This window comes from Hevea brasiliensis, chromosome 4 (assembly GCF_030052815.1).
Source record: "Hevea brasiliensis isolate MT/VB/25A 57/8 chromosome 4, ASM3005281v1, whole genome shotgun sequence".
NCBI classification, from domain to species: Eukaryota; Viridiplantae; Streptophyta; class Magnoliopsida; order Malpighiales; family Euphorbiaceae; genus Hevea; species Hevea brasiliensis.
In genome coordinates this window covers 111425190-111438690 of record NC_079496.1, presented here as the reverse complement: position 1 = coordinate 111438690, position 13501 = coordinate 111425190, and positions in this window count along the sequence as shown.

Sequence of the window (13501 nt, the reverse complement as noted above, 5' to 3'; positions counted from 1 at the left end):
CGTCATGCGGCATGATTGGCCCGTCCTTGAATTTAGACTCGTATTTCACTTTCATCTTTTTAACTTTAATTTGTTAGTAAAAAAATCATTAAATTTTAATTTTATTTCCCAAAAATTCTCTAACCTATCATCGCAGGTTTTTCAAGTTAAAAAAAATAAATAAATTACCTTTTTACCTCATTTCCTCTTTGTTAGAATTATGACTCAAAATCCTAGTGCGATTTGGAGAGAGACCTTTTCTTATATAAATGGAACTCTTATTTTAGTGTTATTCCTAAGTTGAGTGGGACTTCTAATCAGATTGTGATTGAAAGAATTAACACTATAAATAGGAGAATAGTGAAAAAGTTATTCGATTTTCAACTCATGAAATGAGGCTATCGCCCATTGTAAAGAGGAGCTTTATCAATTGCTGCGGATTTGACTCTTAATAAAGGGCTTTTGTCTATTACAGTGGAGAGAGGCTTCAACCTAAAATGGAGAAAGTACATAAAATTCAAGAAGAATTGATTCTTGTCTATTGGTAAGAGGGCTATTGACCATATAGTTGAAGGCACCCTTTGTAGTGTAGTATTGCAATAGTAAATATATTGGGTTATGTCTAGAGAAGACTGAGAAGAACTAACTAATATATTTACTATAAGTAGTTTGATATAGTATGAGTTTTCTTGGATGTAATTGGGATGATGGGTAGTATAGCTTGAGTTTGTAATGATGATTTATTATTTGAAGATAGTGAAAGATGGCATGCCCATGAATATAGGCTTATATTGAGAGGGCGAATCACGTAAATATTGTTGTTTTGTATATTTGCGTTATTTTTTTACAGTTTACATGTGATGTCCCAAAATATGTCCAAGAGGGGGGTGAATTGGACTTTAAAAACAATTTTCGGTTCTTGCTCAAAACCTTTGAAATTGCAGCTAGGTTCAACTCAATTGACTAATGTAAAATATGAACAATACAACTCTATTAACAAGTTGATTCTAATTTAGGCTATATGCAATCAGTATACTGATCTAACAAATTATATCAGCATTTAGCAGAGTTATCAGTAATCTGAACACGTTTTTAACACAGCAACCAGAGTAGTATACCAAATATTCTAACTGACAACAAATCAAATAACAAGCAGATTATATCAGATGTCAGCAGATTTAGTAGTAAACTGATTTTCTCAGATAGCAGCAAGATTAACAGCAAATGGCCTCAACTTTCATATCAGCAAAAGCATATCAATCATAAAGATAAAATGCATAAATGTAAAGAGCAAGGGTTGAGAAAATGAACACTGAAATTTTTATAGTGGTTCGGCTTCAACTAGCCTACATCCACTCTCTCAAAGATCCCACTTTGAGTCTTCACTTCACTATTCTTCTCTTTTAAAGGCAAGAGACAAAAGCCCTTTACAAATCTTCTCACCAAAGCTTTTACAAGTAGCTTCACACTTCTACCAAGTGTTATCCCAAACACTTTTCACAACCAAGCTTCAATAGGTGCTTGAATGACCTCTCATAAATGATAATAATGTGTTTAAAACTCACTCTCACTCAATACAACAGAATCTATAAAGAAGAGTTGAGTAAATAAGCCAATGATGAGCAATAAAACACTTTGAGCACTTTGAATGAAAGCACTTTGAATGAAAGCTTTAATGATTTTGAATAGTAGAGGGACTTTCATTAAGTGCAAAATGGCCAAAGGAAGGTGTATTTATAGCTTTGGAATGTTTTTTACCGTTGCAGAATTTGATACGGTGTGTCCGCAAGTGCACGGGTCACAGTAGTATAGTTTTAAAAATGATATCGATCCCACAGGGAATTGTGCTTAAATTGGAAATAAAAGGATAAGCTAATTAGAATGACAAAATTTAAAAATATTAAAAATGAAATTTAGAATTAAAATTGGTATTTGAGAAATTAAAACTAAATCAAACAATTAATTAAAATTAATTAAACTAGATTACCAAAAATTAATTTGAAATTTCTATTTATGAAATTAAGAAGAATTAAATCTAAATTCAATAAAAATAAAATAAAGTAATTCTAGAGATTGGATTTAAATTGGATTTAAATTGAAATTGCTATTTATGAGATTCGGAGGATTTAAATCTAAATTCAATGAAAATTAAATTGATTCTAGAGATTGGATTTTCAATATTGTTTGCATGTGGTTTATCATTAATTTAGCCAAACACATGAGAATTGCAATTTTGAGGGAAATCAATTCTTAAATTTTTGAAACCTTTTTCAAGCATCTCAAAATTGGTTTTCATTAAATCAAATCAAACCCTTTTTCACGGTATTTCAAATCTAACAAAACCCAACTACTGCATAAAATTGATTTTTGGAAAATTCCCCTTAATCTTCTTAGCTTATTTCTAACACCAAGAAAATAAAGTTTATTGCAAGATTATCCATCCCCAATATTCACTTTTCAGTCCATCTATTAAGGATTGAAACTTAACTTAATGAGGGCCCATTCATCAAGCAAGGCAATAAGCACACAAGCAATAAATCAAAATATAACAAATCCCATTTAAATGGCTAAATCAGTTCAAAACCACAATACAAATCAATATTTACAAACCCATCTCTAGAATCTCAATCAACTACTCACAAATCATTGTTTAAAGACAAACCCAAATGGAGAAATGAAGAAATAATGGAAATGTAAGCTAAAAGGGGTAGAAAAAACCCAGCAAATTGCAGAAGGATCTCTGCAGAAAAGTGCGTAAACGTGATCCTTGTCTGGCCGGAAGAAAATGCAGAAGGTGCTCCTCCTTCTCTCTTTCTAACTTTTCCGAAAATGACTCCCTTACTCTCTCTCTATGGAAAGAAAGTGATAAAGGGCACTTTATATAGGCGAGGGGACTGTTCTAGAATGGGTAAAAGGGGGAAGGATCCAGAGAAAGTGAGGTAAAAAGCTGGAGTAACGGAAATGCCACGTCAATTATTTTCCAGTAAAAACGACATAAACCGAGTCAGTTGTGTCGCGGTTGTGTCGCTCTGCGTGAATATTCGACGATCGACACAACTGCGACATAAGCTAATTCGGTTGTCTTTGCAGTTGTGTCGCTCTCGGCCATTTTTTACTCAACTTCAAAATTTTTGCAATTCGATTTTAATCTCCTCCAAATGGCTACTCTGATCAAAATACATCAAATTTCTCCAAATTTATCCTACAAAACAAATGAATTCCAAAAATTAAACTAAGAAAAGTGAAAATTGCAAAATTGACTAAATATATACTAATATCTAAAATAATAGCTATGAATAAGGGTAAATTATGTGCAAAAATTACTCCTAAATGATGATCTAAAATGCATGCATCAAATTCCCCCATACTCAAACTCTTGCTTGTCCTCAAGCAAAATTTCATTAAAACTCATTTGGAAGGGAATAGAATCAGTCTTTGAAAACACAAAATTCACTAATCCAAACTACCAACTTACCTCTAGCCACCAACATTCCAAATTCCCACCAGCAAAAGCACAAAGAATGAAGCAAGCACTCTCAACTATTACAGAATAGCTAAGAATTAACCAATCAACCCAAGCAACAAATACCAACCAGCTACAAGAGTCAATTGTGCCAAAACAAACCTAAATGAAATAGATAGCCAATGTGTCTCAAATAGATGGTGAGTAATGTATGGAAGATTTTATTGCCAAACCCATATGCAAGCATAAAAGATCTAACTCTACTAATGTAACAAGCATTTTTCAAAGAATCATTAGGTCTTTTTAAGGGTTGTAATGGGGTCTAATAGGGTAAGATTGTGGTTAACAAAGAAAGGGAACAAAATATGAGAATAATATTAATCATGAAACTCAAAGTGCATCCTTTTTTTTTTTTTTTTTCAAGTCAAGAGGAAAGAAATTCACAATGAATCTCAAGTGCTATCACAATGATTATACAAAGGGACTACTTTTTATGCTTATTTATTTTATTTTATTTTGATTTTGTATGTGTCCCTATTTCATGTCACACCCAAAATTACCTTTGGGATATTTTGGTGACCTTTTCAACTTTTCACAATTACTCTAGCACTTTTCAAGATGTTTCAATCCTCCGAGATTTTTTTTTTTTTTTTTTGGATTTAAATTGCTAAAATATTATTCTCATAGATAGGTGGTAGTGTTTAGGTTTTATGGCTAGGTAAATGATTTGGGTTCCAAAGAAATTAGGGAATTAAGGTTCAAGGGGGTTTGCAAGGGTTAAAATGAAATTAAGGTAGGTTAAGGCTAAATGTGAGGTTTAAAATATGAAGAAATGCCTAAATCATATTCTTATCAAATGCAAGTTAAAAATTTCGCTTTGAAAGATCTAAAATGCTTGTTCTAGGAATGGTGAGACGACAATAACCATTTTCTTCCTTAAAGGCTTATCCAGACACTCAAAACTCAAAATAACTAATCAGAATCTGCATACCTAGATGAATGTATTAATTTTCAGCTATTAAGTAAGAGAAAGAATAATGCTTAAGACTTTGTACCCAGCTGGAACTTTCATTCCACTAACCATCTAAAAGCAAGTTGGATTGCTTGAATAAGTGGCTTATGGAATTCAAAGACTGGTTTAAAAATTCAAAAATTTTAAATGAATGAAAAAATGCATGAGTGTATAAATGTATAGTGAATCTATATGCAACTAAGTATGCATAACTAAGTGTATGAAGCTATATGCAAGTGTATGTATGTGAATATGTACAAGTATGAGTGTGTCGCTAAATGAAAAAGGAAAAAGTAATTTTTGCAAAAAATTTACCCTCTCCCCCATACTTAGAATGAACATTGTCCTCAATGTTAAAAATGTGCAGAAAATGGGTAGCTGATATGTGCATAAAGAATTATTACCATGTTGCATAAGCGAGAGCACAACTTGTGTTGACAGTGACACAAGCTGAGATGAGAATTGTTACCTCATTGAAGTGCAGCCAATTTAATTAGATAAAATTTGGACAGCTGCTGCACTCATTGCAAAAGAAACAGTGCAATGGAATCCATTAATTAAATCGATTAATCTCAAAAATTTGGAATAGGGAAGTTAAGCGCAGAAAATATAAGTATCAAGTGTAAATTCTGAAGGAGCATATTAAAGCAAGTGAGTAATGTACGAAAGACATAAAAGAAAAAATGTATTTTATGAGGAACTAAAAAAAACTGAATAAGTAAAGGGTTGAAGTAAAACAACACAAGCAAAATAAGTTCAAAATACTAAGTAATTAAAGACATGAAATGTAAATGGAGAATAAAAGCTGGTCAGTCGGGTACGAGAAGTCCTTTGCCCTTGCCATCTTGTGGAGGCGGTGCTTGTGGTGGTCAGCTGTGGAGAGATGATGCTCAAAATCGCACTGGTTTGTTTCCATCTTCTCCAGCTTAGCTCGCATGACTTTCAATTCATCTTGCATTTCAGCACTTCGATCCAAATATATGTCAGCTAAGTCTCGCAGTGTCTGAAAATTAACATCCGTCATTTGCCGAAAAGAATAGATCTCATCACTGAGATTCTCCATGAATGTCAAAAGAGTTGCTATGGATGGTCCGAAGGTGTTGAGCTACCGTGGAGCTCGTCTTGGAGGTTGTGTAGAAGGTCGCACAAATGGTCGCCGTAGTCCGAGGATGAACTAATGGCGTGGGAGAACCAGTGGTTTGTCTGTTAGTGGAGGAATTTCATACTTCTTTGGTGCTTCATTTTTTGATACAAAATTTTTGGTTGGCCAGATGAGGTCGATCCATAAATAACAAACCAGTTGGTAGAGCAGGACACTTGTGCATTTGAGGATTAAACCCAAAATAATGTGCAATAGGTGTGACTAAGCCTCCAAAGACAATACTACCAGTACCCTAGTGGTCCGCGAATCACATGGCGGCGAAATAATAACTGGGGAAGCCTTTTTGCCGCTTTTGCACACCACAAAAAGAATAGATCATATCGTGACATTGTGCCAACATGGATCCTCTGCCTAAAATTGTATTTGCAATTAGGCGTCAAGCAATCTCAAGGCATGATTTTCAATTTTGGAGGCCTTATCGTGTCCGGTTTGAAGTTACTGAAGGGGCAATGCGCTCCAAAATTCACATGCATTATAGTCCCATTGGTTAGTAGGTATTTTGAGCAGACCATCGGTGGAAAGCCAAATATATGGTGAAAATTATCCATAGACAAAGACTCCTATCTTGACCAAGGCATCTAAAATGGATCGTCAAGTCATTGTCCAAAGCAATTTTATGCTCATTAGTGGACAGGAGGCCGTAAATTCCTGCACTAAAATGGGGTAGACCAGTTCTGTTTATGTGCAAATCGCACCCAACCTAAAGCATCTAATGTAGATGCATTTCATCATAAATCTTCAAGGTTTTAAGTGTAGCCACATCCAAATACCGAGTTTGAACCATTTGTCGGGCTGCAACTCTTGCCTTATTTTTCTTCATTTCGGCAGTAGGTAATATCCAATGTATAGCAGTAGGTGAAGAGGAAGGGAATGCAAGGTTACCTTTAGACGTACCGGGCGCTTAATCACGATTTCGAATGCCACGTTGGTCAAGAAAGGTCCGGCATTGGAGGCGGATTGGGGTTGTTTGTGGCCGCTCGTTGTTTCCGCTGACGCCGCCGTCGATTTGTGAGGTTTGATACTTTTCGCCTTTTTCTTCTTGAAGGTGGTGATCGGAGCGTCACCAGAATGGGCCGGCGATGGGTCGGCTTGCATTGGTGGCGTGGTTTGGGGTTGTGGCGGCTGTGAGGAATGGGGAGGTGAGTTTTCAAGGATAATGGGAGTCGGACATGGTGAAATGGAGGGCGTGATCGGAAAAGGAGAAATATGGGAAGAATGGCGGCGGTGAAGGCGACGGAAAATGAAGGTTACTGGGAGGGTTGTGTCGGGCGATGTCGAGAGGAAGATGAAGGTAATGGGCTATCGGGTTAGGGTCTTTAGGTTTGGGTTGTGGGCTTGGGTATAGGCTTTTGGGTTTTGTTTGGATTTTAGGTTTAATTTCGGGCTGGCTTGGGGTAGTGCAGTTTTAGGGTTTTGGGTTTGTCGCCCATTCCGGTGAAGGGAGTTTTATCCCAAAAGGGTGCCCATAACACAAGCGACAAAAGCAAAACCCGGTTATGTAATCACGCCCAATTTGACCAAATTTCATAGCACCTAAAAAAATTGAAACAAATTAGATTTCAAATAATTAAACCTTCATAACATGAATTCTAATTGTCCAACTTGTTGTGTTCATCAAATACTCGAACAAAATAATTTTTTTCAAAGCACCAATTCACACACCCATATTCAAATAATTTTCTTGTTAAACCAAGATGTTAAAATTTGGAAAAATTTTCTCTTAAAATTAACCAAAAGGGCAATGAATCCAGCAATGTGAACCAGCAAATATTCAACAAAAGAGAGATGAAAATTATAAGTGAACAAATTAAAAACCTAAAATTTAAAGCTAAAAGAAATAAAATTTTTATTGCTCATTTGCTTGCAACGCATTGCATCCCATCTGCACAAGGAAATTAGAACAATGTTAGATTCTGAGTAAGGAGTATAGAAAAGCTTAAAACAAATATATAAAAGAAATAAAGAATTAATGGAAAATTATGAGTTATGTACAAAAATGCTAAGTTTAGGTCTTTAGCTTGACCATACTCACTCAAAATTTCATGGAGAATGAGAAAGATAGCAAGTTGCTATTTTCTCAATTGGCTCACCAGCTAAATAATGCCTCAACCTTTGTCCATTTACCTTGAAATTACCAGATTTTTCACCAAAAATTTCCACAGCACCATGAGGTAAAACTTTCACAATTTTGAATGGACCTGACCACCTTGATTTTAATTTTCCTGGAAAAAATTTCAACCTTGAATTGAATAAGAGAACCAAATCTCCTTCTTTAAAGTCCTTTTTCTTGATATGCTTATCATGCCATTTTTTAGTTCTTTCTTTATAGATCCTAGCATTTTCATAAGCATCAAGTCTCAATTCTTCTAACTCATCAAGTTGCAAAAGTCTTTTGTGTCCAAAGACTTGTATATCAATATTGATTTCTCTTATGGCCCAATAAGCTTTATGTTCTAACTCTACGGGCAAATGGCATGATTTCCCAAAAACTAACCTATAAGGTGTAGTTCCTATGGGGGTTTTAAACGCTGTTCTATATGCCCAAAGAGTGTCATCTAATTTAAGGGACCAATCTTTTCTGGACTTATTGACAGTTTTCTCCAAGATTTGCTTGATTTCTCTATTTGTGATTTCTACTTGGCCATTTGTTTGAGCATATGGTGTGGCAATCCTATGCTTTACCCCATATTTTCTCATCAATTTTTCAAATTGGTGGTTGCAAAAATGGCTACCACCATCACTGATTATGGCACGTGGGGCACCAAACCTGGTCAAAACAAATTTTTTCAGAAATTTCACCACAACTTTTGCATCATTGGTAGGTGTAGCAATAGCTTCTACCCATTTAGATACATAGTCTACCCCTACCAAGATATATTTATTCCCATAAGAAGATGGAAATGGCCCCATGAAATCAATTCCCCACACATCAAATAGTTCAACTTCTAATATGGACTGTTGGGGCATCTCATCTCTCTTGGAAATGTTGCCTACTCTTTGACACCTATCACACCTGCTTACAAAGTCTCTCACATGTTTAAACATTTTAGGCCAATAGAAACCTGATGTCAAGACTTTTTCAACAGTTTTTGAGACACTAAAATGACCACCATATTCAGAGGAATGACAATGGTAAATAACATCATTTATTTCTTCCTCTGGTATACATCTTCTAATTATTCCATCATTGCATCTCCTAAACAAAAGAGGTTCTTCCCAAGAATAAAATTTAACATCATGCAAGAATCTTTTCTTTTGCTGCCAAGATAAATCAGGTGGCAAGACACCACAAGACAAGAAATTTACAATATCAGCAAACCATGGAAGTGCAGAATTCAACACATACAACTGCTCATTCATGAAAAACTCATCAATTGGCACAATTTCATCATCTTTATTTTCAGTTTTTATCCTAGAAAGGTGATCAGCCACCACATTCTCAATACCCTTTTTATCTCTTATTTCCAAATCAAATTCTTGAAGTAACAAAATCCATCTAATCAACCTAGATTTAGCTTCTTTCTTGCTCATTAAATACTTTATTGCTGCATGATCAGTGAAAACTATTACCTTTGAGTTGACCAAATAAGAACGAAATTTATTGAGTGCAAATACTACCGCAAGGAACTCCTTTTCAGTTGTGGCATAATTAACTTGAGCTTCATCAAGGGTTCGGCTTGCATAGTAAATGGCATAAGGTTTTCTATCTTTTCACTGGCCAAGGACAGCTCCAACAGCAAACTCGCTTGCATCACACATTGTCGCAATGGATTTTGCGGTCGCCTGGACGATCACTCACCGAAGTGGGAAAGAGTGAGGAGTCTCCACCTTAGTTTTGAGGGAAACTAAAGAAAACCATTTGAGAAGTTAAATTAAAAATGAAACCACTTCAAAACAGAGATTCTAAGTTCGGGGTCCGTAAACGGGTGGGGAAGGTGTTAGGCACCCCACCTCGTCCCTTAATAAGGGTAAGTAGATTTAATTCTGCGTCCTTTATAAATTAATTAGGAAGGCTTAGACGGCAATGTTAATCCTTTTGGTAGAAGGAATATTTGATTTTTCACTAAATTTGGATCACCCAGATACATAAGTAAATGAGACAAGCTTAGTGAACGGGTGTGAGAATCGGATAAGAACTCTCCTCCGATCTCTTTTAAGTTGTTTATTAAAATTTTGAGGGGAGACCGGATAAGAACCCTCCTCCGATCTCTTTTTACGTTTATTAAAATTTTGGGGGGAGACCGGATAAGAACCCTCCTCCGATCTCTTTTAAGTTATTTATTAAAATTTTGAGGGGAGACCGGATAAGAACCCTCCTCCGATCTCCTTTAGAGTTATTTATTAATGTTTTGAGTTGAGACCGGATAAGAACTCTCCTCCGATCCCTATTTAATGTTTATTAAAATTTTGAAGGGAGACCGGATAAGAACTCTCCTCCGATCTCTTTTTACGTTTATTAAAATTTTGGATTGAGACCGGACAAGAACTCTCTTCCGATCTCTTTCAGATTAACAGGAGCCTGGAAGGGATTTCTCCGATCTCCCGGATTTTTAATTTCAACTACATGACATAAGAACCTAAAGCTAAGGATTCTGGCGTTCTAAGATGCTGGGGATAAGGCTTCTCGATATCTTTTGACTAGATAGGGAAAACTAGACTTGATTTACCGACCTTCCATGCGTTCATTTTACCAATATCTATTAATGACCGATCTACTCTGTTTCGTTTACTTTGGTCTTATTCCACTTTATGACATCTTTGTCGAATTACTGTTTACGTCGGCCTAATAGTTTGGCTATCTTCCTGACGTGTTATTCATGTTCTCTCTTTTAAAAGAGACCCCTAAGTTGCAGTTACCTATGTTTACCCAACCACTTACATACTACTAGGAGTTAGAAAACTTGCTTTCAAAAATGACGAAGATTAATAAAATGAACTGATCACTAAATAGATGGTTTGGGAGTGTCATTCTTTGGGGATCGTTTGTGCAAAAATAGTCTTGAAGAAAGTTGCAGATGTAAGAAGAACACAGGAAAATGCGAAAAGTAAATGCAGACACTTGATAAAACAGTGATATGAGCTCTTACAGTAACATTCTTTGGGGATCGTTTGTGCAAAAGTAGAAAGTCACAGATGTGAGAAGAACAAAGAAAATGCAGAAAGTAAACGTAAGCACTTAATAAAACAGTAGTATGAGCTCTTACCTGTAAGGAGCCAAATCTACTAAAATAACTATGGGGTGTCAAATAGTGACAAGGCAACGGAGTGATTGGCCTGAGGGGTGGTATTCCTCGTGAACGGGAGGGTGCTTAGCTAAAATGCGATCAGATCAAGATGAAAAGAACCGAGTGGAATGAAGTTGAGTTTGGGCAATAAAAACAGAGATGATAAAAGGCAGAAAGTGAGAGTGTGACCAGATAATGAACAAACTGGAAATGTAGAGTTCCAGTATTCAGAATCTTTTCAAGAAAAACACTTCGGAAAACTAGTTTCAAAAGTCTTTTGATTGACACTTCTAAGTAGCAGAGTAGCAAACTAAATGAAATTTCAGAGTTCCTCTGCTATAATAACAGCCTCTTGTCTATTTTTTTTTTGCCCCCCTTGAACAGTTTTTATGCAGGTATTTATAGGAATCGGGTGCTCTTCGTGAAGGGTCAGGATTTATTTTGAGGGAGATGGAGGGTCAAGATTTCGAAGGACATAATCGGAGGTTCAGGAATTAAAGAGAATCAAAATGAATGGTTGAGATCACTTTTCATAATATTTGTCCTTTTCTTCTTTCCATCTGACGGTCCCAAATTTCCTTGTCCGGAACGATCCGAGGGTTAAGAGCGAAAGACGCTGGTATTGTCGTCTTCTCTCTTGATCTAAGGGTTCCGGGTTTGTCCTTACAAGTGGGATCAACGGTGGAGATTGGGATGTACAGGACTGTCATGACATACCCTGGCACCTGTCAGCATTGCGGGCGATTCTTAGGCGTGCGGTGAGATCTCGTCTGCAACGCCTTAACTACCTCGGCTCTGATTCTGACGACGGTTATTGGAATTTGTCTTATTCTTTTTGCCTACCGATCCCTCCTCTTTCTGATCTCTTTCACATGTTCTTTCCGACCTTTCATGCTGGTCTCCCACCTTCCGATCTACTATTCCGATCTTTTCCCTTCTTCAGGTCCGGTCTGGTCAAAGTATTAATTGTCCCTCGATTCCCGAAGCGTTCGCTTCGTTTTCTGCTCAGCAATAAATGCTCATTTTCCCCTATATATACTCCTGTCGACAGAGACATTTCTTTCATCTGATTTTCCTCTCTTCCTTTCTTACTTTCCCTGTTCTAGCTGCTCCGGTGGAAGTTCTGGCTATAACTGTGGCTTTGATCTTTTTCCGATGGACTTCTTTACTCACCGACTGAAAATTTACGATCCCGGTGATCGAATGACCTTAACTGACGATGGTGAGAGGACTGGATTTGACCGATCTGTATTGCGGACCTTGGTTGTACCGATCTCGAGTCGCTCAACTGAGTTCATTCGGTTTCTCATCACATTGAGTGTTCCGACAGCGGTTTTCCTCCACATTGGGTGTTCCGACAGCGGGTCGGTTTCGGGTGGTAACATCGGTGACGATGTCTCTCATCTTCATGGGAGTCATAATCACCCCATCTAAGCTGCACATCTATCCGATGTCAACAGCCGGTCTCCTGGTCAAACACGTCTTTTGATTCAGCCACGAGACTAGGCTTTGACATAAGCCTTTTAGATAGGATGTTCCACCGGTCTCTAGAGATCGCCCAAATGATGTAATCCTAAAATGTAATCAGATCTCTAGAGATCGTCCAAATGATGTAGTTAGACCTTTATTGTAGTCCGTTCCCTAGAGATCACAGAAATGATGTGATCCAATTTTAGTGTAATCCGATCCCTAGAGATCGCCCAAATGATGTAATCCGATCTTTTGAAAATAAAGACTTTATTTTGTCGGTTATCATCTTATTTTTGCATTGATTATTTTCCGATCTCTAATGTGGTTATCCGATCTGGTTCTTTACCTGAATGACACTTAACTGATCCTTTATTCAAAATATTTAACTTATTATGCCGATCTCCAATTAACCGATCTCTGAACATTCGGATATTTGAGAGAAGTGTCAGAACAGCTGTCGAGTCCCACCAATCGATGCGCTGCCTAGAACCTCGCGAGCATTAAATGCTCGGACTAGTATAAATAGGGGTGGGAGGGTTAGCCAGTTGTTCTCTCATTCCATTTTCAATCCCCTGCTCACAACTTCGAAGTTCTCTCGCTTTCTCAAGTTCTTCCGACGCCGATCAGACTCCGGTAAGGGCTTTGATCCTTTTTTAGTTTAAATTCTTTGTTTCTTTTGAAAATGAGCGGTGCCGAAGGTCAGAGAGCGGCGAGCCCTCCTTCCATTCAGTTCTCGTGGTCATCGTCTGATGAAGAAGAGCGATCGCCAAGCGTTCAACAAGGACCTCCCAGGGTCTCCGCTCCAACTCGGGGGCGGGTCATACCATCAAGGCTCGCACCTTCTTCAGGGAGAGAGACTCTCCCTATAGATGAGCTACCGTCGGTTCTTCGAGAATCCGATCTGCAATCGTTTAGCCAAGAATATAACATTCGACCTGATTCGTACGAGCTAATCAAGTGCCACGGCGATCTTCGTGTTGATCACTCCTTTGAAGAGAATGACATGGTTATGGTGTACGAGGAACAGTTAAAGGCCGGTCTGAGATTCCCTCTAGACGATTTCTATAAGGAGGTCCTAAAACTTCACCGAGCGTGCATTGCTCAAATTCACCCTAACTCGTGGCGGATCTTGGTAGCCTTCAGAGGTCTATGCCGATCTAAGGGAATCAGACCTACGGCTAAAGTGTTCG